This window comes from Silene latifolia, chromosome 5 (assembly GCF_048544455.1).
Source record: "Silene latifolia isolate original U9 population chromosome 5, ASM4854445v1, whole genome shotgun sequence".
Taxonomy (NCBI): Eukaryota; Viridiplantae; Streptophyta; class Magnoliopsida; order Caryophyllales; family Caryophyllaceae; genus Silene; species Silene latifolia.
Window position 1 is genome coordinate 37,451,385 of NC_133530.1, and position 25,545 is coordinate 37,476,929.

Genomic DNA, 25,545 nt, shown 5'->3' on the forward strand with positions numbered 1-25,545 from the left:
ACACTAGTAACAGAAGTATTTATGATGGGCGGAAATGGATATGGAAACACATGTGTGATTATGTGGTGGATTTGATGTGGTATATGCGTGGCATGACGTGCGAAAATGGAAATATTGAAATTGATTGAGTCACATAACGAGTAATTTTGGCATTATTTGATTGTTTATGGGAGTCCACATATTTATGATTTGATGTGCATACATGTGAGTGTATGAGATTTGATGTAATATATACGAGTCATACCGTGTGATAGATACGTATACATATAACCAACATAAGTTGAGAGTTATTTATGGGGATAGAGATTGGAACCGTGGATTTGACTTTGTGCTTTGACCTTTAGGGGCTTGTAGAGTAGAAGTGTAATACTACGGTTTTATGAGTCTCTAGGTACTCTATCGAGTGGGGCTTACTCTGTCGATTAAGTATGTTTTGGTGTACGAAACAGTAGTCTGCCTGTAGGGTACTCGATCGAGTAGCCTTGGCACTCGATCGAGTAAGTGGCACTCGATCGAGTACGTGACTTACTCGATCGAGTAAGTCGGTTATTGGGTGATATTTGACGGGTTTTGTTAATAATGCGGATTAATATATATAATACTCCGTCATCTTTTCCTAAACACTTTTACAAACCTAATACACAAAAAGAGAGATTGTAAACTACGTTGTTCGATTCATTCGCATTATTGGCAAATCCCGGAGCTAGAGGTGTCAGATTCCTTTGTTCTTTATATCATTGTGATCCTTGCGTCAAGGGTAAGTTTTACATATCATTTTTATAGCATTTGGTTAATGTTGGTTAAACCCTAATTTGGGAATTGGGGGGTTTTATGATCGTGTTGTTGTGGTAGTAATTGTATGAATATGTGTATAGGAGGAGGGTTCGTAGAGGAGAGATTTTGAGACAATTTGCTAGATCGTCGATTTGTGATTGCATTCCAGATAGGGTTTCCCTACTCGGTATTAATTACATAATGTGTGGTGATTATCTTTGTAGTTAGTGATTGTTGATTGATTCGAGACGGTTGTGATTTCATATTATTGATTGATTCGAGACGGTTGTTGATTTTGTGTTGTGATTCTTGTTTATCATGTCGTGATCTTGGGTGCGTCCCTAGCTGAGTGGAGTCACTTGCGGAAGTGGCCTCACGCCCTTGATTCGCCCTTCGTGGAACCCGCCACGGGAGGGGATGTGCACATTAAGGAACATGGGTTTATCGCTCGATGGAGATGAGCGGGGCTTAGGTGGGAACGGCTGCGGTCCCCATCAGCGGTGTGGAGTATCTCGCTGCGATGGGTACTGCAGCGGGACTACACACTTTAGTGTGTAGTCGATTGTGTGGAGATTGATTATGGAGTTTGGGGTTTGATATGACGATTGAGCTGTTTGGCATTGTTTTATCGTGATTTGTATTGTGTAATTAGTCTTGACCCGTTGTTTGTTTTGTAAAATCGTGGTGATCCATTCGGGAATGGTGAGCGATTATTGAGCAGTTTGATATGATGCATATGGGCTAGGTGGGATGAGTCATCACTTGCGATTAGAAGAGTCTTCCGTTTGTGTCGACGATGTCCTTTAGTTATTCAGTTTGGGATAGTAGACAGTTTGGTTTTGGAATTGTATTTCATTTAACAGTTTTGGTTTGAGACATGTAATCACTTAAACTATATTTACTTTTAAAGTATGTTTCTTTATTGTCTTATGATATTCATTGCCTCGGGTAACCGAGATGGTGGCGTTCCTATACCTGAGTGGTCCTGGTAAGGCACTTGGAGTATGGGGGTGTCACAAGAAGTTATATCGATGGAATTACGATTATATGATATTTGATTACGGATTTGCAATAAGTAAGAAAGAGTGATGAACCCGAAACATTGTCATTTGTGGAATTTGGTAATGAGTGTATGAGAGCACATTATGAAGTTTGACATTTGAACTTCTAGACGAAGTTCTATTTTAGGGGGAGTGAATGTAATAATTCGGAAATTAAGGAAAGAAAGAGTACGACATGTGAGGAAGTAAGGAGAATTTAGCAAAGAAACTTGGATAAGTACAATAAGCATGTATTAGAGTGATAATGATAATAGAAATCTTGACGGACTTTATGATAGAGTAAAATGGCGAGAGAGTACATGACAACCGGTAATGAGACTTAAGAGAAGATTGAGGAATAATTGTGAAAAGAGAGAGTGAGGGGAACTTTGGGGACGAAGTTCATTTTAAGGGGGGAAGATTGTAACACCTGGATATTTTAGGACCCGTAAAGGAACTTTGGGATGCGTGAGAGGACCCTCGGGTTTGATGAGTCTACTCGGGAGTGAAGCATGGCTATAAAGTGGACCGAGTATAACTTATACTAGACTTAGTGGAGTTGTTATAATGTCTGTCTATAGAAGGGTCGTCTTAAAACTGTCATAACTTGAGATCTAAACATGGTATTGATGTGATTGCAATTGGAGGTGATAGCGTGTTCTCTTAAGATTCCAACGATAGGTCACACGCCCAAAATGACCAAGAAACAAGTGAGATATGACTGTTCTATAAAAACCGGTCATTACTAAGAACTGCGTTGTACTCGACCGAGTGGATTGAACAATCGACCGAGTGAGGGTCACTCGATCAAGTGGACTCAGCACTCGACCGAGTGAACTCAGCAATTGGTTGAGTGCACTATGGTCGGATGGGTTTTAAAACCCGCAAAACCCATTCTCCTATTTCATTTCTATCTTCTTCCTTATCTCTCCCAACTATCCCCCTTCTCTCTAAGACCCTCAAAAGCACCATATTAGGAGAGGTAAGCATCGATTAGAGGATTGTTCACCTTCTCCTTCATCCTTTCACCTTGTAAGTTGAGATCAACCCGTTTCTAGTCTTATGGACCCTAACTTTTGAGGGTTTCTTATTGGGTTATTTAATTAGTAATTAGTATGTATATGTGGGTAATTATTGGCTAATAATAAGGGGTTTTAGTTTATGTTATAGTGTAGGATAACTTGTGATAGTTATTATGTGGTATTGTAGGATGAGACGGTCTTATGAGATGGATCTTGCTTATTAATTGGATTGCTTGTGAAGAATTCTAAAAGGTAGGTTTATCCTACTCGGTTTCAATACTTGGTGTATGTATTTGTGTGTCTTTCATCGTCATTGCATTGTGTGAGTCGATTTGCATATCATGTTGGTATTTGAGGAATTGTTGTTGATAACATGTTGGGATTAAGTTTCATGATGAGTCAGATATTTGGTATTGTATTTCATATTCCATCTGTGGCTATTGTTGTATTGTGTTGGAGGTCGTTGGTAGTGGTACTTGGTTGTTGAGGAGACGTAAGAAGGTTGGGAGACCGTCTTACGCTTGAGTCGCCTCTTGTAGCTTACCACTCCAAGAGGGATGTGCACATTAATGACTTGAGTACGGAAGGACTCGTGTGGTTGAGGCACGACGTCTGGCAGGGGATCTGGTTGGCTTTCGGACCCGGTACGTCTGGACGTATCCCGGTACATTGTTGTGAGGTTTAGTGTCGTGGGCGTGTCCCTGGCACCGGTGGTTGTGGGTACATCTAGGCGTGTCTCGGTACCGACGTGGTGTTGTATAATTGTATCTCAGTCATATCATTGGCATGTTACATAGTTATTTATCATGTTGTGTCTTATATTTAAATATTGAAACAGACGTGATGCGTGTCTGTGTAATTATCACCTATTTCTGGGGTGGCCTGTGTCAATCCATACGATATTTTCGATCATATGGGGAGCAAGTTAAGCACAGGTTGTTTTGATGTCACGTGGGAGACGGGGCGAACTTTGGGCTTGAAGCCGAGGGTAACTTCAGTAGAAGAGCTTAGTCGTCACGAGTTGTATCGTTCCTTTATTTAGTCATTTATGGTTGTATAATTCACTAAATACTTTATTTATTTAAATTGTTTCTTAATTGCAACTCCGATTTCACGGCCTCGGGAAACCGAGATGGAAACATCCTCCCATTGCCTTGGCCGGGCAAGAGGGGGGTGTTACAGTAAAAGTAATGAAGGTATTGCATGATTATTAAACACATTCTTAGACCATTAGCTATGTTAATTGTAAATTTATGTAGCATATTAAGATGGTAATTATAGGGCTAATTAGACCCGACAAAATCAACCCAACTCAGAAAGGCAGATCCGAGACCTGAAATTGAATTGAACTATACCCGCGAATGTGACCCCAAATCTGAATTGTCCCGACATGACCCAAATGACCCGATAGTTTTTTAATTGTAACTCACTCGACCCCAAATGACCAGATCCGATACCACCCAATCAGAAAATAAACTGACAAAATATAACTCTAATTGAACGAAAAAGACTTGAAATAACTTAAATTATTACGTTAAAATAAAAATTAACTTGTAAATCGAAACATTTCAAATAACAAAATCAAGAAAGTAGGACTATTAATTAGAAAAAATTTCAAGGGGATTTGGAGAGACATATTGATTAGCCGAGGCAATGATAAATGCATTGTGTTTGGATAAACTTGCCACATTAAATTTTGCCCAGACAATAAAATATATTTGTCTTAAAATTCCTTTGTCAGTCAGATCTTTCATTTAATGGAGAAAAAGGATTACGCATCGGATATATTACCTCATACCCTTACAGATTTTGAGTTTATATGCATTTTTTGAGTATTTAAAATTTATAAGTTCTATAAAAAAAAATTTAATGGCAAAACTCAAAATTAATTGAATTTATAAGTATAGTTTTTGAGCAATATTTTATTTCTTTTGTTTAATGTTCAAGTGAACGAGCTCAAAAATTTATAGTAAAAACTCATATTTTTTAAATAAAACTCAAAATTTATGATAAAACTCAGAAAGTACAAAATCGAGGTAGTACCTCTGATGTACAATCTATGAGCTGTATTTAATGGCAAAGACATTATGTTTGATTGAGATTATAATAGATCCCTATGAACGTAGACATTATTTCAACTCTATTAAAGATTGTTCTATTTGCTTAATTTCAGACAAGTAAGGTTTGTTGCTCGATGGGTATGATGAACCTGAGGATATCTTGGGTCAACGTCTTCCACATACACTTTTAAGAGTTTATTGGTACCTTTCCTTTCCTTTTCCAGTTTATTCTTAAGAAAAGTCAACTGCATTTATAACTCACACACTCTTATCTTTAATATCGTCATTTGAGGTTGCATTATTAACCAACTTAGGATTCCGTGATCCAACAAATAACGGTCAATAATGGTAGGATGCCGGAAAGGCCATATGAGTTGGGCATCTTTTGCCGGGGAAAAGAAAATGATTGCGCCATATGCACCGTAAAGCGTGCAAAGCTCGCTAACCTTTTTAAATAAGCCACGATGCCGCTTTAAAAGCTTCATTAGCATGTTAATTTACACTGTCATGATTCGCATGAGCACCTTGTGCCTTCCTCTAATGTTCACCACGACAATCATATTATTATTGGAAAAAAAAATTAGAGGAAGGCAAAAGGTGTACTCATATGGCTCATGACAAATGATGCAACAAAGTACTGATATTTTCAAAGCGTCATGGTGACTTATTCAAAAAGGCAAACGAGCTATGTACGGTCTAAGGCGAACATGCGCGCAATTATTTTCTTTTCCTGGCAAAAAATCTCATCTCTTATGGCCTTCCCAACGTCTCACCATTCTTGACCGTTATCTATTGGGTTACTATATTAATCCTAATTTCTTTAATAATCGGGCCTCAAATGATAAAATTGAAGATGTGGACATCATGAGTTATAAATTGCGTTTTACGTTTCTTAACAATAAAATAAAGATAAAAAGGAAATGTACCAATAAATTCTAGAAGTGAAGAAGTCGATGATCCAAGATCCTCAAATCGCCACAACAATCTAAGAACACAAAACACCTTTTCTAAGATCAACCAAATGAGGCAATCATTAATTGGGCTGAGAAACATTTTGTACGTTTATAGAGATCTATTAATATCTCAATCAAACACAATGCTTATGGGACAATGACATTTGAACACAATGGTTATCTCCTTACCTTGGCAAAAATTTATGACAAAAGTAAAAATTTATTGGTTACAATAAAGAAATAAGTCATCGTTTTAGCACGATAGAGATTGGTGTTGAATGTCAGATTTTATTAAGAAAATTGTTCTTTTTATAGAATTAATTTATTTTGGATTGACAAAAAGAAATCAAATCGTATTTTTCTTGATTTGACAATCGCTAATACTTTGTATGAAATGATTCCGGATTGCGATTTTTACGATTTTTGTCTATAAAAGCACAACTATCAAATAATGAATTTTAACATTGCTAACTAATAATTTAAGACCTCTTCAATCTATAATAGTTATTGATTAACAATGTTAATTCTATCACAAGTCCATATAGTAAACGTAATGAAGATATTGCGTGATTATTAAACACATTTTTAGACCATTAGCTTTGCTAATTACGAATTTATTTAGCACATTGAAATGATAAGTATAAGGATAATTAGACCCGGCAAAACCAACCTGATCCAATTTACCTGGCCCCAAAAAGCTGACCTGAGACCCGAAATTGACTTGAACTATACCTCGAATATGACCCGACCTGACCCAAACATGACCCGATATTTTTTTAACTCGTAACTGACTCGATACCAAATAAACCGATCAGAAACCACCCAATTAGAATATGACCTGAGAAAACATAACTCTAATTGAACGAAAAAGATTTGAAATGACTTAAAATTACACTTCATACTATTACGTTAAAATAAAGAATAAATCATCATATTTAAACTAAACTTAAGTAATAATACTAAACATGCCTTTTTCTTTCTTCATCATTGACCGGGAAAATGACCCGCACCCGAAATAACCTGACCCACTTGACTAGAAATTGACCCGATCAATATATCGAAACATACCCAAAATGACCCAACTCCAATTAATCCAAAACGGTGGCGCACCCGAATTGACCCAAGTCGGATTTGATCTGACTGTCCCGTTTTCTAGGTCTAGGGCAATTCAAATTATTTAAATTTTGCTTTCCCCTGAGGGCCGTCTCTGAGTTTGCGGGGGCCATGTGCGGGTTTTTGAAAACAGGTCCTTATACAACCATATTTATGTTATTATATGCTCTTAAATATTTTTTTAATCTAAGAGTATATATTTAGAAGATGTAATGTTATTAATATGACATATTCATGTATTAGTAATACTAACAATATAGTTGTAACACCCCTATACACCAAGGTGTCTTACCAAGACCACCCTAACATAAGGAGATGTTACCATCTCGGTTACCCGAGGTATAGTAATCAAAGGAGAAACGTACTTTAAGTATAAGTGTTATATGTGCATACAACTTAAAACCAAAACTGGAAATATAAAGATACAACCGTCTCAAACTGGAAAACAAAACAGAAATAAAACTGTCATAAACTATCAGCGGAAAACTAAAAGACTCGGACTAGTGATGACTCCATCCCCAGCTAGATCCCGCGCATAATCCATAGAAATACCTGCTAGTCAACTACTCACCATCCCTGAATGGATCACCATAGTTTTCAAAACATTTAAACGGGTCAGTTACTGAATAATCAAAATAAGCAATACAGCAATATCAGATTACATAAGCACATTCCTCCAACTCCAATTCATCACCAATCACTTTTCTAGTGTTTCAACCTACCAGAATACCCATCGCAACAGATATTCCACTCCGCCAGTGGAGACCGCGGCCTTACCGCCTAAGCCCCGCTGAAAACCGTAGAGCGAATAATCCATGTCCATTAATGTGCACATCCCCTTTGTGACAAGAACCACAAGGGGCGAATCAAGGGCGTGAAGCCATTCCAGAAAATGACTCCACTCAGCCGAGGGCACACCCCGCGAACAACAATTACAACCAAAACCACAATACCAATATATACATGACAAATTCCAAAGTAACGATAAACGTAATCATGCCAGTAAACAATCATGCCATTTTATACTTATTTACGCAGTCAACTGAGTAGAGAAACCCTATTTTTTCGCAATCCGCTATAGCTGCAGCCAAACATACAATTGTACAAGAGTACCACATCGTCACCTACAACAATAATCAACAACTATACATCATAATCCGATTTCCACCCAAAACCCCCAAATCACTCAATTAGGGTTAGACCAAACTTAAGGAATCAACATAAAAACAACATAAAGAACTTACCCAAATACCGACGATTGCAAAGGTGTAAAAATCCCCAAAAGTTATGAACTCTAACTTTAGATTTGATTGTAAAAGGTGGATAGGTTGAATGTCGTTGAAGTTTTGTGAAACTTTTTGAGAATAAAATGTAGAATGAAAAGAAACTGACGAAATAACCTTTAAATACCTTTTCCACTTTTACTATCAAACCGCGACAAAAACCCGTAAATAAACCGACACTTGATCGAGTACACCCTTCTTGATCGAGTTGCCTCTACTCGATCGAGTACACTCAGATCAGAACGTACTCCAGAACCCACATACAACTTACTTGATAGAGTACCCTAAGACCAGAATACCCGAGGTATTACAATAGTAAATAAACAAATTTTAAAAACATAATTGCATATGAAAGTAACAAAAAATCAAGAAAGGTTGGAGGAAAATATAATTTGGAATATGTAAAGTTACTGTAAATAATAAAGATTAATATGAAAAAAACTAAATAATAAGGATTATAATAATGAAATATCAAACAGTTGTAATAAATGTAGTCTTGGAAAACAACAAAATAGAGTTAATAAACATGGTTATTAAAAATCTTGCAAAACAATAAAAAAGGAGTTTAAAAAAAGGGTCATAAGAAGCCTTGAACCTGAGACCTCTGGAAGTGTAAGGTAACATCAAACAACCTTCCAGAGTACTAGACCATCTTTTTTGTACACCAATTGTTATATTTTCTTTCTTTCTCTAATGAGCCCCGAGAATTTGGGGCCCCTTTGCGACCGCACGGGCCGCACATGCTAACAACATACCCTGTTTGCCCTAGAAAACTTACATATACAAAATGTTATTAGTTCGTAACATATGCCATGATATAAGCATGTACATCTTAGTGGAATTTCCGAATATTTACTTCATGTCATTCTTCTTTAGGAATGAATGTTAAAATGTGTTGGTTAATTTAAAAAAAAAAGGAAGAATGGATATAAACACGGATGATAAAAATCGTAAGAAACTCAAAGCTAAAGAACGAAAGAAGATAGCTAAAAAGCATGCTGATCTAATGGTTACGAGGATGATAATGACGACACGATGATGTAATAGGACATATGGAAGAAGATGATTTGCAAAAATAAATGAGAATAAATTATTTATTCGTGTTAATGATATACTAAAATGCATTTGGGAGTTTTATTTGTAGGAGTGGTGGGTGGAAATATATGCATTCCTAAAGTGAATAAAGGTCGTAGAGAAAAGTATATATATAAAGTATCCACAACATAGTAATGTATTTAAAAAATATTTAGCATGAAGGATGATAACAATGTTCATCAGATTTATTTTAATTATATTTTTGTGTTCTCATAGAACAAACTGTAAGTTGCAATCAGGGACGTCTTAACAATAATAAAGGCCTGGTGCTACATAATAAAATGAGGCCCTATAAATTACATTTGAAATTAGACCTGACAAAACGGGTTAACGGGCCGGGTTCGAGTCGGGCCGGGCTGGGTCAGTTCGGGTCTCTCATTGATTTCGGGTTACTTCGGGCCAGGATAGGTTATTTCAGGTTTTGGGTCTGTTTCGGATTTGTTGGTCGGGTTTGCTTCGGGTCAAGCGGGTCAGGTTTTTTCGAGTCGGGTCATTTTCGGGTCAATGAATAATAGAGAAATAGTCATTTCAAGTCTTTTCGGTTCAGCTAGAGTTATATTTTGTCGGGTCATTTTCGGGTTTGGTGGTTTCGGATCGGGTTATTTTCGGGTCAGGTCAGTTACGGGTAAAGAAGACTCGGGTCATGTTTGGGTTGGGTCGGGTCAATTCGGGTTTTTGGGTCACATTCGGGTGAGGTAGTTCAGGTCTCGGGTCAGTCTTTTCGGGTCGGGTCAATCGGGTCGGGTTGCTTTTGCCAGGTCTATTTGAAACTTTATATAGCCGATTAACATATATTTATGATTTTTCATTTAATAAAAAACAAAAGCGAAGAAATATTTGACAACATCTTCCATTTATTCAAAATACTACAATTGTATGTCTCGTTCTTGATAATTATGGTCACCTGGTCAGATTTTCAAAATTAAGACCGTAATTCACAAACGACAAATATCTTATCAATGTTCAATCATAAATTATGCTGTTTAGATGATTAAGATGAAACGAATTATAATACTCCGTATAATTGTTAAATAAATAAATTAAAACTAAAAACTCATAAAATTAAAAGAATAATTTACCTGAGATTTCTATTTCATTATCCTCCTGACTAGAAATTAACGAGTTTATATTGATTTGTATTTTAAAAAAAATAGCTAGAACTTTTGTTAAATGGGTAATAATCTGATTAAAAGAAAAATTGAGAGAATAAAAGTGATTATTGTGAACTTGGGAAAGATATATAATCAAAAATTAGAAAGTTTAATTATTTTGGGTATGAGATTAATGAGAATCTTAACTGACTATCTTGGGAAGGAGAAATTACGCCTGATTGAAGAATTTGTATAAACGTCTGAAGTCTTGAAGTAGGAAGAGAATTTAGTTTTTTTTAAGCTTACCAAGTTTACACTTTTTTGGGCCCAAATTTTGGAGGCCCGGTTTCTAGGCTTAGTCTGAACCGGCCCATAGCCGCCCCTGAGTGCAATTAACAGTTATTACCAATAGCCCTATTAAATACTACGTTATTATTTTTATGCTTTATGAGATATATTTTAGGGGTCGTTTAGTTGAAAGTATCGGAAGGGATTGGAATGGATTATGATACCATATGAAGTTAGAACCTCATACTTGCTTACAAGTGTTTGGTCTGATCTTGGAATGGATTGAGTATAGTAATAGGGTGGAATAGATTTAGAAACTTGGGTATATACATGGGTATGAGATTCCAAGGGGTTGGAATGAAGTTAGAATCCGTTGGTTATCTAACTCCATTCCAAAACCCATCAACCAAACACTAGAATGGATTGTAATACTACGGTTTTACGAGTCTCTGGGTACTCTATCGAGTGGGCCTTACTCTATCGAGTAAGGGTGTTTTGTTTTACGAAACAGTAGTCTGTCTGTAGGGTACTCGATTGATGTGACCATAATTAGCGCATATTTAGCCCCCGAATTAGCCATGTTCCCATGCTTTTTAGTACATATTTGGGTCATTTAATGTCTTTAGTTCTTTGTTTTGCATATTCTTTGAGATTTTGATCCCTTGGTAGGAAAGGAGTGCAAATCTTGCATTTTCATGGCAAAACGAGACTAAATTGATTGAATCCAATGACCAAGCATCAAGGAGAGACAAGATTAGAAGGCCTTTGTACATATTATAGTAGATGAGCAATGTTGAGAAAGGATCCTTGCATCCCTGAGGAAATCCCCAAGGATTTTATGAAGAAAAGGGAAGAAAAGAAGAAGAAATAATGCTGAGCTACAATCCGAGCGGATTGTCCTGAATCCGCCCGTCCTCCACAAGCACAATCCGTGCGTCTTCTGCCAAAGACGCCCGGGTTAGCAGCCACCAGAATCCGCCCGGATTCTCCTTAAGACGCCCGTTTTCCCCCGCCTGAATCCGCCTGTCCCGACTCCAATACGCACGGATTCCAGTACAGCGAAATTTCGTCTTCTCCAAGCTACAAAGAAAGAAGCCCTTCCTTCGAAAAATACCGGCTCCTCCCTGCTCAATCTAAAAAGTGTAATTACTAGTTTAGCCCTTAGTTAACCCTAATGCATTCACCTAATTTCCACTATAAATACCCCATTAGTCTAATTAGAAGAGCATGTTCTTCTTATCAAATATTAGAGTAGTTAATATCAATCAAATCTCTCTTTAGTTTTGTAATCAACAATTAATCAAGTTTTAATACAAGTTTTATTTCCTTAATCTCTCTTTTGTTCATCCTTTATTTTGGGTAATTGAAGATTATTTGGGTTATTATTGGGAGATTGAGAACCTCCCAATCAAGCATCAAGTACTTCTTTTATTCTTTGCTTTATTATTGGAATCATTAGTAGGTATAATTCTCTTAATCCCTTTTTAATTATTGTTAATTACTTTCATTTATTCATCATGTTTCCTTTTGTTGGTATGATTGACAACCTTGCTAGCATGATCAACATGATAATGAGTGAGTAGTGACCTAGCTAGGGTTAATGGGTAATTAGGGGAAACCAACATGGGGAATGATTCATGCTTAAATTAATATGCTTTCATGATTTATTTGCTTGCTTGTTTTGATCTCAACTCATGCACTTGTTATGTTTGATGAAATGTGAGCCTATGAATCCTTGCATTTTTTACCCATCACCAATCTTTTCAATGAGACTTGTAAGACATAAACCAACTCGAGTCTCATTAGACCATGCATGTTGTTAAGTAGGGAAGATTAAGTCGACTTGTAGGTGTTGTACAATCTAATCGATTCGGCTCCGGGACCCAAACTTTCCTAGGATTGTAAGATATAACCCATCTCAATCCATCACAACAATAATTGCTTGCTTATAATTTGAGAACATGTTTGTATGATCAATTCCCATGATTCCCCTATGACCCCATGATACCCTAGTGCTTTTTATCAATTGTTTACAACCCTTTTAATTCATCTTGCTTATTTACTTTCATTGCTATTTAGTTTAGTGACGTTCTACATCAACCCAAATTGTGACACCCCTAAGACACCACTAGTTTCAATAGAAATCTCATCTCAATTCCCGTCCCTTGGGATCCGACCTTTACTTGCCTCTTTACTAATTGTAGAGTTGTTTGTAAAGCTATAAATTGTGTTTTGATTCGGACGTGACCCAACGACAACACCTTTTCAATTGTGAACACGAAAACGTCCCATCAAAAATGGCGCCGTTGCCGGGGACGGTGTTAACTTGATTTAGATTTTCTTATATTGTTATTAGTTGTGTCTTTCTTTACCTTGGGGAAGTAAAACTCCTCAAGGTTTGTTCTAATTATTTTCAAGTTCGATATTTTGCAAGATGGACCTTATAGATTGTTTTGTAGAGGACCACTTAAGTATACCTTTCTTCAAAGATCCCATGCAAGCATTGGAAGCCTTGGAAGCAAGTGAGGCTAAAAATATGTATTGGGAATTGGAGGTGGATCTTTTTGAGGCCGCTCTAGCTAACAAAGAACTTACTCATGCACAATCCGTATTAGTGCATAACATTCTTGTGGAAGCATGTCAACCCATAGAAGATGAGCAATCCATCCTAGAAGATATTTTACAAGCTCAAGAGCAAGAGGAACCCATCATAGAATTTGAATATGATGATGTTGATGAGAATGAAGAACAAGTTGAGTATGCTATGAGAATGGAATGTCTAATGGAGATGGAGCAAATTCTCAATGAAACTCCAAAGGAGGAAAGTGAGGTACAAACTCCTACTTTAAAACCCCTTCCCCCAAATTTGAAATATGCTTACCTAGATGAATCAAAGACCAAACCCGTGATTGTTAATGATAGACTTGATGATAACCAATTGAGAAAATTGCTTGATGTGTTGAAACAACATGAGTAGGCTATAGGTTATAGTCTAGATGACCTTAAGGGGATAAGTCCCAACTTTTGCATGCATATAATTCATCTAGAGGAAGACCATAGACCTACCATTCAACCCCAAAGAAGATTGAACCCCCACATGCAAGAAGTTGTCAAAGGAGAGGTTATGAAATTATTTGATGCGGGAATCATATATCCCATATCGGACTCCTTGTGGGTTAGCCCCGTCCAAGTGGTACCTAAGAAAGGAGGTACCACGGTAGTGACAAATGAAAAGAATGAACTAATACCCACAAGAATGATCACCGGTTGGCGTATGTGTATTGACTATCGAAAATTAAACTCCGCAACAAGAAAGGATCATTTCCCCTACCATTCATTGACCAAATGCTTGAGAGGTTAGCCTCCAACAAGTTCTTTTGTTACCTTGACGGGTATTCGGGATTCTTCCAAATCCCTATACACCCGGATGACCAACATAAGACCACCTTCACATGCCCTTATGGTACTTTTGCATATAGGAGGATGCCTTTTGGTTTATGTAATGCCCCCGCCACTTTCCAAAGATGCATGATGAGTGTCTTCTCCGATTACTTAGAGACCATAATGGAAGTTTTTATGGATGATTTTAGTGTTTATGGAAAGGACTTTGACTCATGTTTGCATAATCTTTCTCTTGTATTGCAAAAATGTGAAGATGTTAGTCTTGTTTTAAATTGGGAAAAGTGTCACTTCATGGTCAATGAAGGGATTGTTTTGGGCCATTTGATTTCGGAAAAGGGCATCGAGGTCGATAAAGCTAAAGTTGAGGTGATAGAGAAACTCCCACCTCCCGTGAATGTTAGAGGGGTGAGAAGTTTTCTCGGTCACGCGGGTTTCTATCGCCGTTTCATAAAGGATTTTTCAAAAATAGCGAAACCCCTCACTCAACTTTTGCTTAAAGATGCCCAATTCCAATTCATTGATGAGTGTGTTGAAGCCTTTAATAGAATCAAGGAAGCACTAATCTCGGCACCGATCATCCAACCCCCAAATTGGGAATTACCTTTCGAGATTATGTGTGATGCTAGCAACTACGCCGTTGGAGCGGTTCTTGGCCAACGGGTAGGGAGAGCTCTTCACGCCATCTATTACATAAGCAAGACTCTCGACCCTTCCCAAGTGAATTATGATACAACCGAGAAGGAGCTTCTTGCCATTGTCTATGCTTTGGATAAATTCCGTTCCTACTTGCTTGGATCCAAAGTGATTGTATTTTCGGATCACCGTGCTCTCCGACATCTCTTGATAAAGAAGGAGGCAAAACCAAGATTGTTGAGATGGATTTTGCTTCTTCAAGAATTTGACTTAGAAATAAGAGACAAGAAAGGAGCCGAGAATGTAGTGGCGGATCATTTGTCAAGGATCCGGTTTCATGACGAAAATAGAGAAACCCCGATCAATGACTGGTTTCCCGACGATATTTTGATGGCCATTCAAACACAACTTGAAAGGCACATCACCCCATGTTTTGCCGATTATGCTAACTATATTGTTGGAAAAGTACTCCCTCCAAATTTGAACCACAACCAAAGGAAGAGATTCCTATTTGAAGTGAAGAGGTACTTTTGGGATGACCCAAACCTCTACAAGGAGTGTAGTGATGGGCTCTACCGGAGATGCGTCCCTCAATGGGAAGTCCAAGGAATCTTGGAAGGATGTCACTCATCACCCTACGGTGGTCACCATGGAGCAAGGAGGACCGTTGCAAAAATTCTTCAATCGGGCTTCTATTGGCCTACAATGTTTCAAGACACAAGAGAATTCATCATTCATTGCGATGCTTGTCAAAGAATGGGGAATATCTCTTGGAGGAACGAAATGTCACAAAGGGGCATTCTAGAGGTGGAGATCTTCGATGTTTGGGGAATCGACTACCAAGGGCCCTTTGTGACATCCAATGGGAATAAGTACATCCTTGTGGCCGTAGATTACGTCTCAAAGTGGGTGGAGGCAATTGCCACTCCAAATGATGATGCAAAAACGGTCACCAAGCTCTTCAAGAAGATAATCTTCCCAAGATTTGGAGTTCCTAGAGCGATCATAAGTGATGGAGGAACGCATTTCCATGAGAAGAAACTTGCATCCCTTTTGACCAAATATGGTGTTCAACATAGAACCGGCTTGGGATATCATCCTCAAACAAGCGGTCAAGTTGAAATTTCAAATAGAGAGATCAAACAAATCCTTGAGAAAGTGGTGAACAAGACTCGGAAAGATTGGAGCACAAAGCTTGATGATGCTCTTTGGGCTTATAGGACGGCCTATAAGACTCCCATAGGAGCCTCCCCTTACAAGCTTGTCTATGGAAAAGCATGTCATTTGCCAATCGAATTGGAGTACAAAGCTTTTTGGGCAATCCGAGAACTTAATCTTGATCTCAAGTTGAGTGGTCAAAGGAGGATGATTCTAATTCAAGAGTTGGAGTAATTCCGACTACAATCCTATGAAAATGCAAAGATTTACAAAGAAAGAACGAAATTACTCCATGACAAGAGAATTAGGCAAACGGCCTTACACAAAGGGGACAAAGTCCTTCTATTCAATTCCCGCTACCGACTTTTTCCGGGAAAATTGAACTCTAGATGGATGGGTCCCTATGTGATAACCGGTGGAAGATATGGAGATTTTGAACTCAAGGCGGAAGATGGAAGCAAGTTCAAAGTTAATGGTCAAAGATTGAAGCCATACTATGAAGGAGCATTTATTGGAGAGGTCGAGGTCACCTACCTCGGGCCTCCTCACCCTTGAAAGAATCATCAAAAGGGAGAGTTTGGTGGAGTCCTCCCTAAACCACCACTTGTAAATATACTAACCCTCTAACTTGTATTTATTGTTTTATTGCATTTCTTTTAATAATTAGCATGAACTCTTTTCATGAGCGTAAGTGAGGGAGGGTTACTAATGAATTTTGAATGAAGGAAGGAACCAATTTTCAAGTGTGGGGAAGCATCTATGAGAGGAAAGGAAGTCAAAGGATGAATTCACGGCTTGAACACGTGCGTGTTCCCTGGAATCCGGGCGTTCTGAGGAGAATCCGTCCGTCCTGCTTAGCTGAGAATTTGAAGATTTTTGGACTGAAGGAGAATCCGAGCATCCCAGAAGGGAATACGCCCGTTCTGAAGAATCCTGCCGGCTTTGCAGAAAGACGCCCGTCTTTCTACCTGTGCATTTCAAGAAAAATCGCTGTAGAGGAATCCGCCCGTCTTCAGAAGAATACGCCCGTCCCGATAAAAAGAATCCGAGCGTCTCATGCTCAGGACGCCCGTCTTGTGGCGTTATATTTTTGGAAAATTTAGCTGTGACAGAATCCGGGCGTCTTACCCAGAATCCGCCCGTCCCGTGAAGCCTGAATCCGAGCGTCTTCTACTCGAATCCGCCCGTTTTCTCACGGTGATTTGACCCGTCTTTTCTTATTTAAAATTACACCCCACCACACATTTAGTGACACATCACTCCTTCTTCCACTTGCATTATAAAACCCACCTCCTTATGACTCCCAATCATATCCAAATCACTCTCTTAACCCACAAAATCAAAAAGCCCCAATTTTCTAGGGTTTCCAAAGGCAACACTCAATCAACAAGGAGCATCCTTATTCCAAATCAAATCAAAAGAATCCAGCTCTATAATCAAGGAATGGCACCAAGGAGTTCCTCTTTTAGGAATAGGAGGAGACCAAGGATGAGGGGAAGTTCTTCTACCTCCCATGTCAACACATTAAGAAGGGAACATGAAGAGATTGTAGATCTTACAAGGCTTGATGACTTCTCAAATGTGGAATTTGTCAATGATGTGCAAAGATTAGTCTTCCACCGACTTCTAAGTAAGAATATTCTTCCCACTAAGTTTTTATGTCATGCTACCTTGAGGAAACTTGGGATTTATCACCAAGTGGAAGCTCTCTTTGAAGTATTTGGTCTCTCAACCCTTTTTCGCATGTATGAACAAACTTATCGATCTCTTGTGCTTGAATTTTTAAGCTTTTTGAAGATTACAACCTTGAACAAAACAATATGCATAGAGTTTAGGTTGGAGAATGTTTCTAGGATGATGACCCTTGTAGAATTCGCAAATGTACTCGGTCTCGATGTTTCGCCTACCCGAACATCGAAACCAAAGAAGTATAGTGTTGAACCTTTGTGAAGGGCCATGACCGGCCGGGATTTCATACACACCAAAGAATGTCTTGCTTTTCATATCCAAAATCCGATCTTGAGGCTTACTTATCGATTTCTTTCGGGCACTCTACTTGCCCGCCGAGATCCGGCGATCGTGAACCAATTAGACCTTGTGTTTATGGAATCCTACCTCAACATTCAAGGAAGAAATGTGTATCACTTCAATGCACCTCTAGTACTACTAGAGAAATGGGCAAGGTTTAGGAATGGTGACGATGATGGAATGAAACACATTGTGAATGGAGGACTCATTACTAGGCTTGCAAAGCATTTCAACCCGAGATTCAATGAGAATAATGAGTATGCATGCTCCTCTTTTGGGAAACACGAGGATAAATGAAGATCTTCTTCTCATTCATCACCATTGGATAACCCTTGAGGGGGTCGACAAGCGGATCAAGTGGTTAACGAAAGGAAGCGATCCGATTTATCTTCCCATGGCCGACCTACCACGTATCTCCCCGAGAAGAGGACATTTGTCTCCAATTCCATCCTACCTCATCCCAAGTCAAACAAGGCAAGCACCACCACCTCCAAATCCACCACCACAACAACAAGAACAACAAACTCAAGATGAGAAGATCAAAGTGCCTCTCTACCCATTTCCTTACCAACCGTACAACCATCCAAATCCCTTCATCCTCCCCCGCGACGACTTTGTCACGGGAATCTTACAAGATTTGCACTACCGTCAATACGAAACCAACGTGGACATTTACTATGCGCTCTATCCTCAATACCACGATATGGTTCAAAAGGGAAAGATTAGTGAGGAAGGAGCATTTCCCTCATGGGCTCAAATGGACCTACTTTTCCCCAATTCGGAGAGGGCTAATGAAGGAGCAAACGGGAGACAAGAGGAGGGGAGTGGCAATTCTTGTGGAGGAGACACGGTGGAGCTTGAAAGTGAAAAAGACGAATTCATGGACCCAAGTTTGAGTGATGCATCAAAGGAGATATGGGATAGCGATGTAGAGGGAGATGATGCCGATCTCTAGAGGATTATTTCATAGCTAGGTGGAGCAGGCAAGAGGCACCCACCTAAGTTTAAGTGAAGTCTTCTCATCTCCTCTCTTTATTTTTCAAAGTTTCATGAAAAGAAGTTTTGTGCTTTGTTAACTTGTATTTTATTAATCTTTATCATTGTTGGAGTAGTCCTAGCACCTTAGAGGACTAACACCTCGGCCCCATTGAGGTGTTCTCATTTTATTGTTCCCACTTTCAAAATCCAAAATGACAAATTAGTTTCATGCATTGCATAGTGTGTGCATGAACTACACCCATCCTTAGGACATTAGCAATAATGTCTAACTCGGTTTGAGGAAGTCAATGCATACACAACGGGAGGTAATCTAAATTATCCTCTCCGTCATAAACAAAAAACCATGCATCATGTAGTGTAGACTAGTGTAGTTTGCATTTAGTATAGAAATCATGCATCATGTTTGCATAATTTCCCATCATTTTGGCCATTGAGGACAATGCCCATATTAGTGTGGGGATGAGGAATTCTAACTTAACTTTTATTCAAAAATCCAAAAAAATTGAAAAATTTCGAAAATCCATAAAAATTTGAAAATTGAAAAACCCAAAAACATGTTTATTTCTTTTGTAGTGTAGTCATGTATATATTGTTGTATATATTGTGTTTGTTCTATCCTTGTTCACATTGATTGACTACGCCACATCCGAGACATGAGGATCATGAAGACCGCATGGTATGATCTTTCCAATCTCCTTTTTCCTCTTTATGTTAATGACTATGTGGCTTTATTTTGATTGATGCGGTATAACAATGTGAACTTAGGACTTGCATTTAGTTTATATGTCATATTAGTTGATAGAATCACTTGCACTAGGATGTATATAATAGTTGCATCATGGCATATAGTTGCATTTAGATAAAATATTTTTGAAAAGTGCCTAATTGAGAACTTTGACAAGAGCAACTAAGCCATTACAAATACTTTTTCAACTTAAGACTTTGCCTACTAGAATGGTTGTAAAACACCCTAGATTGTGTCATACTAGTGTCTTTTGACCCATGACCCAAAGCCTAGTCAAGGGTTTGCATGTGAGTCACCTATCCAACCCCGTGATGCGATGTGGACTTGGTTAACTTGTCTAGGTGACCTTGATTGACCTTGTGGTAAGGCAACCCAAAAATACTTTCTATCAATAAGTTTGAAGTGCTCATTTTAAAGAATTTTGTCATGTGGAAGTAATTTAATGCCAAGGAAACCTCAAATGTTATGAAATGTTTAAATATTAAGAAATTTAGTTGTTTTGGTGGAGGCGTACCACTTCGATGTGCTTTGGAGAGGGATCCATTGAATTGGGCCCCCACACGGTTGTGAATTCGACCGCCCAGAGACAGAGTGACTATCACCCCGAAAAGCTATTGTCTAGAGGTTAACCGGTTGCCTAATAAGCGAAAGCAAAGGACACTAGCCCGGAAGGGACAAACCCCATCTTAAAATTTTTGAAATGTGAAAGTTGAATGAGGTCAATTTTGAATACTAGTCATATCCACCCTTGTTTATAACGATTTGAGCATTTCGTTCCCAAAAAGCCTTTTTGTCAAGCCACTTTGTCGAGCTTGGGACGATCCATGACCTTTACTTTTGTAGAGAATTCGAGACTTGTCATGTCATATGCTACTAGCATCATAGGGATCATCATTCCACCACCATCCGATCGCTCTTGACGAAAGCATTATGAAATTGAGGACGAAAGTAGTCTAGTTTAACACCATTTGGAGGTGATTTAGTGCCATCCTCTTAGCCTTAGTAATTTGTTGAACTAGTATTTGTGAAGGATTATATGCTCTTAAATTTGTTCTCTTTTAGCTGCCTCCGCCACTTGATGAGGAAGTGGCTATTCCTTTTGTAGATGCATCCATTATTTGATTTTGTGTGCTTTAATGTTTGGATGTGTCGCCATTTTGGCAAGACCCACCTTGCCTTGCAAAAAGGCATCCTACCTCATGGTTGTCTTGTTGTGAGTTGAAGGGGCGGAGTGAGACCCGCTAATTGTCTCATATCGGCTATGTTATTAGGTTAGTTTAAATAATGGTCCTAGTCTTTGTCACCTCTTTACTCGGGACGAGCAAAGGTTCGGTTAAGGGATATTTGATGTGACCATAATTAGCGCATATTTAGCCCCCGAATTAGCCTTGTTCCCATGCTTTTTAGTGCATATTTGGGTCATTTAATGTCTTTAGTTCTTGGTTTTGCATATTCTTTGAGATTTTGATCCCTTGGTAGAAAAGGAGTGCAAATCTTGCATTTTCATGGCAAAACGAGACTAAATTGATTGAATCCAATGACCAAGCATCAAGGAGAGACAAGATTAGAAGGCCTTTGTACATATTATAGTAGATGAGCAATGTTGAGAAAGGATCCTTGCATCCCCGAGGAAATCCCCAAGGATTTTATGAAGAAAAGGGAAGAAAAGAAGAAGAAATAATGCTGAGCTACAATCCGAGTGGATTGTCCTGAATCCGCCCGTCCTCCACAAGCACAATCCGTGCGTCTTCTGCCAAAGACGCCCGGGTTAGCAGCCACCAGAATCCGCCCGGATTCTCCTTAAGACGCCCGTTTTCCCCCGCCTGAATCCGCCCGTCCCGACTCCAATACGCACGGATTCCAGTACAGTGAAATTTCGTCTTCTCCAAGCTACAAAGAAAGAAGCCCTTCCTTTGAAAAATACCGGCTCCTCCCTGCTCAATCTAAAAAGTGTAATTACTAGTTTAGCCCTTAGTTAACCCTAATGCATCCACCTAATTTCCACTATAAATACCCCATTAGTCTAATTAGAAGAGCATGTTCTTCTTATCAAATATTAGAGTAGTTAATATCAATCAAATCTCTCTTTAGTTTTATAATCAACAATTAATCAAGTTTTAATACAAGTTTTATTTCCTTAATCTCTCTTTTGTTCATCCTTTATTTTGGGTAATTGAAGATTATTTGGGTTATTATTGGGAGATTGACAACCTCCCAATCAAGCATCAAGTACTTCTTTTATTCTTTGCTTTATTATTGGAATCATTAGTAGGTATAATTCTCTTAATCCCTTTTTAATTATTGTTAATTACTTTCATTTATTCATCATGTTTCCTTTTGTTGGTATGATTGACAACCTTGCTAGCATGATCAACATGATAATGAGTGAGTAGTGACCTAGCTAAGGTTAATGGGTAATTAGGGGAAACCAACATGGGGAATGATTCATGCTTAAATTAATATGCTTTCATGATTTATTTGCTTGCTTGTTTTGATCTCAACTCATGCACTTGTTATGTTTGATGAAATGTGAGCCTATGAATCCTTGCATTTTTTACCCATCACCTATCTTTTCAATGAGACTTGTAAGACATAAACCAACTCGAGTCTCATTAGACCATGCATGTTGTTGAGTAGGGAAGATTAAGTCGACTTGTAGGTGTTGTACAATCTAATCGATTCGGCTCCGGGACCCAAACTTTCCTAGGATTGTAAGATATAACCCAACTCAATCCATCACAACAATAATTGCTTGCTTATAATTTGAGAACATGTTTGTATGATCAATTCCCATGATTCCCCTATGACCCCATGATACCCTAGTGCTTTTTATCAATTGTTTACAACCCTTTTAATTCATCTTGCTTATTTACTTTCATTGCTATTTAGTTTAGTGACCTTCTACATCAACCCAAATTGTGACACCCCTAAGACACCACTAGTTTCAATAGAAATCTCATCTCAATTCCCGTCCCTTGGGATCCGACCTTTACTTGCCTCTTTACTAATTATAGAGTTGTTTGTAAAGCTATAAATTGTGTTTTGATTCGGACGTGACCCAACGACAACACCTTTTCAATTGTGAACACGAAAACGTCCCATCATCGATCGAGTAGCCTTGGTACTCGATCGAGTAAGTGGCACTCGATCGAGTACGTTAGTTACTCGATCGAGTAGGTCGGGTTACGGGGCTTAATTGACGGGTTTTGTTAATAAAGCGGATTAATATATAATAAGTTCGTCATCTTCCTAAAACACTTTTGCTAAAACCTAATTCACTGTTTAAGAGAGTTCTCAAGTACGTTGCTTTGCTATTCCGCTTTATTGACAAATCCCGGAGCTTAAGAGGTCGGATTTCATCGTTCTTTGTGTCCTTGTGATCCTTGCGTCGAGGGTAAGATCTACGTACCAATTTTATAGCATTTAATGAACTTTGTTTAAACCCTAATTTGGGGATTGGGGGTTTTGATGGTTATTATGATTGTTAGTAATTATATGATTATGTGAATATGAGGAGGATTCGTAGAAGAGCGCTTTTGAGACAGCTGTTAGATCGTCTGCTGCTTGTGATTGCATTTCAGGTAGGGTTTTCCCTACTCAGTATTAGTTACATGATATGTGTGCTGATTTGTGCTGTAGTTAGTGTTATTGATTGTTTCAGACGATTGTTGAGTTGTATTGTGATTGCTGATTGTCTGTCTGTGTTCTTCGGGGCGTGTCCCTGGCTGAGTGGAGTCACATGCGGGAGTGGCTTCACACCCATGATTCGCCTTCTGTGGAACCCGCCACAGAAGGGATGTGCACATTAATGGACGTGGGTTATCGCTCGATGGAGATGAGCGGGGATTTGGTGGGTACGGCTGCGGTCCCCCCCTGGCGGTGTGGAGTATCCATTGCGATGGGTACTGCAGCGGGGCTACACACTTTAGTGTGTAGTCAGTTATGTGGAGATTGTTCATGGAGACCGGGGTTTGATGTGATGATTGTGCTGTTTGGTAATTGTTGTATTGTATCTTGTTTTGTGTAATTAGTACTGACCCCGTTTAACTGTTTTAAAAATTGTGGTGATCCATTCGGGGATGGTGAGCAGTTATTGAGCATGTTTGACTAGAGGCTTTTGAGCTAGCTGGGATGTGTCACCACGAGCTCATTAAAGTCTTCCGCTGTCATACTTTAGTTGTTTAGACCTTTGGTTTTTGAGAACATGTATTGTACCTTTTATCAGTTTGGTTTTGGACTTGTAATCACTTTAAACAGTTTGGCTATTTAAATTATGTTTCTTTATTGTCATTTGATTATCATTGCCTCGGGAAACCGAGATGGTGACGTTCTTATATTTGAGTGGTCCTGGTAAGGCACTTGGAGTATGAGGGTGTCACATGGATTGAATCCATTCCAATCCATTCCAAAAATTCCAATCAAACACCCCTTAATCAAAGGTAAACAAATTAACGAGACTAATGGAGTATCATGCGTCTTATTTAAAGACGTTGTGAGAAAAGTTAAAATATACTACTTTGTATATACCTCTATTAGACAATTATGCAGGTAATAATCATTTACATTTTGAACAACAAGATTTCAATGTTGTCGGATTTAGACTCAAAATTAAGAATCTCATTTTCTGATGACTGTATGTATCTAATAAACTATATTGTGAATTAAATGTAAAAAAATATGAGCCTAATATAATAATATATGTGGACAAATTGTTAATTCGATAGTAATTGTATTTATGCATTATCTATTAAGTTAAGCAAATATAAACTACGGTGTATTAAATACGGACTTATTTACGTCTTAAAAAGTATGGGTCAGTCTATTATCTAAGTGTAGATACCCATTAGGTTTGCGAATGCATAATGGGCGCATTAGACTAAGAAAACTATATATTAGTCACCCAGGTTATGGTTCCTGATAGCACACAATAACCTAATCTCCCGGCCTCCTATTGTGGAATTTATGTTCGGAGTCCAATTAAGGTAACCCGGTTTGTATTTTAGTTAACCGTAACGTTTTGCTAGAAGTCGCTTACGGACCGAGTCTTAAATGAGTTTAAGGACTCGTGTAGAATTAAACGGGCCCATTAGGTCACACACAAGATGAATACGGTGTTTCCTTTTACAATCGGACTGAAATATGGAAATAGGGCTCTAATTAGATTAGGCCCAGCTACGATAAAAGTTAGGGTTTGATTAGGAAACTGAGTAATTACTCCCCTATATATAGAGATATATGGGAGTCAGTTTCATCTATCCTATTCTTCTGTGAGAATAATAAAACCTTACCCTTGTACTAGCATACAAATCGTATCTCCTATTCATACATGTGGATACTAGTGGAGGCACTACAATTAGAGTGCTCTTGGTTATTTGTAGCAGTTGGGTTATTCATATCCGGTATTGCTGGATATTATTGCTCACGGATTTATTACATTGCGAGGTAATTCGATTACTATTTTATTTATGTTTAATTCTGATTTCTAACATGCATATTGATTCGTGCATTTTATATAGGCATTTTGTACTTCGTTTGCGTGCATTTCAATGCATTTTGTGTAGTGTTTAGCTACAAATGTTCCCCGAATAGTCTACTTTGGTTTGTCTTGTATTATTTGCAGCTATGAAACGGAAAAGAGCGGAATCAAGCCTAAAACATGTCCCTATGCATGCATTTAGGAGATGAGTTGAGCCGGAACTTGGAGACTGTTATTTTGTGATGCGCAAAGAAGTAAGATAGCTAGGCGAGCAAAGGAAGAGCTTCAAATTACTATTGCCTAATTTTAAGTCATATCTCGAGTTCTACAACTGATTTTCAGATGATTCTAATTGTATATGAAATCTTGTCCTCTTAGCTTTCCA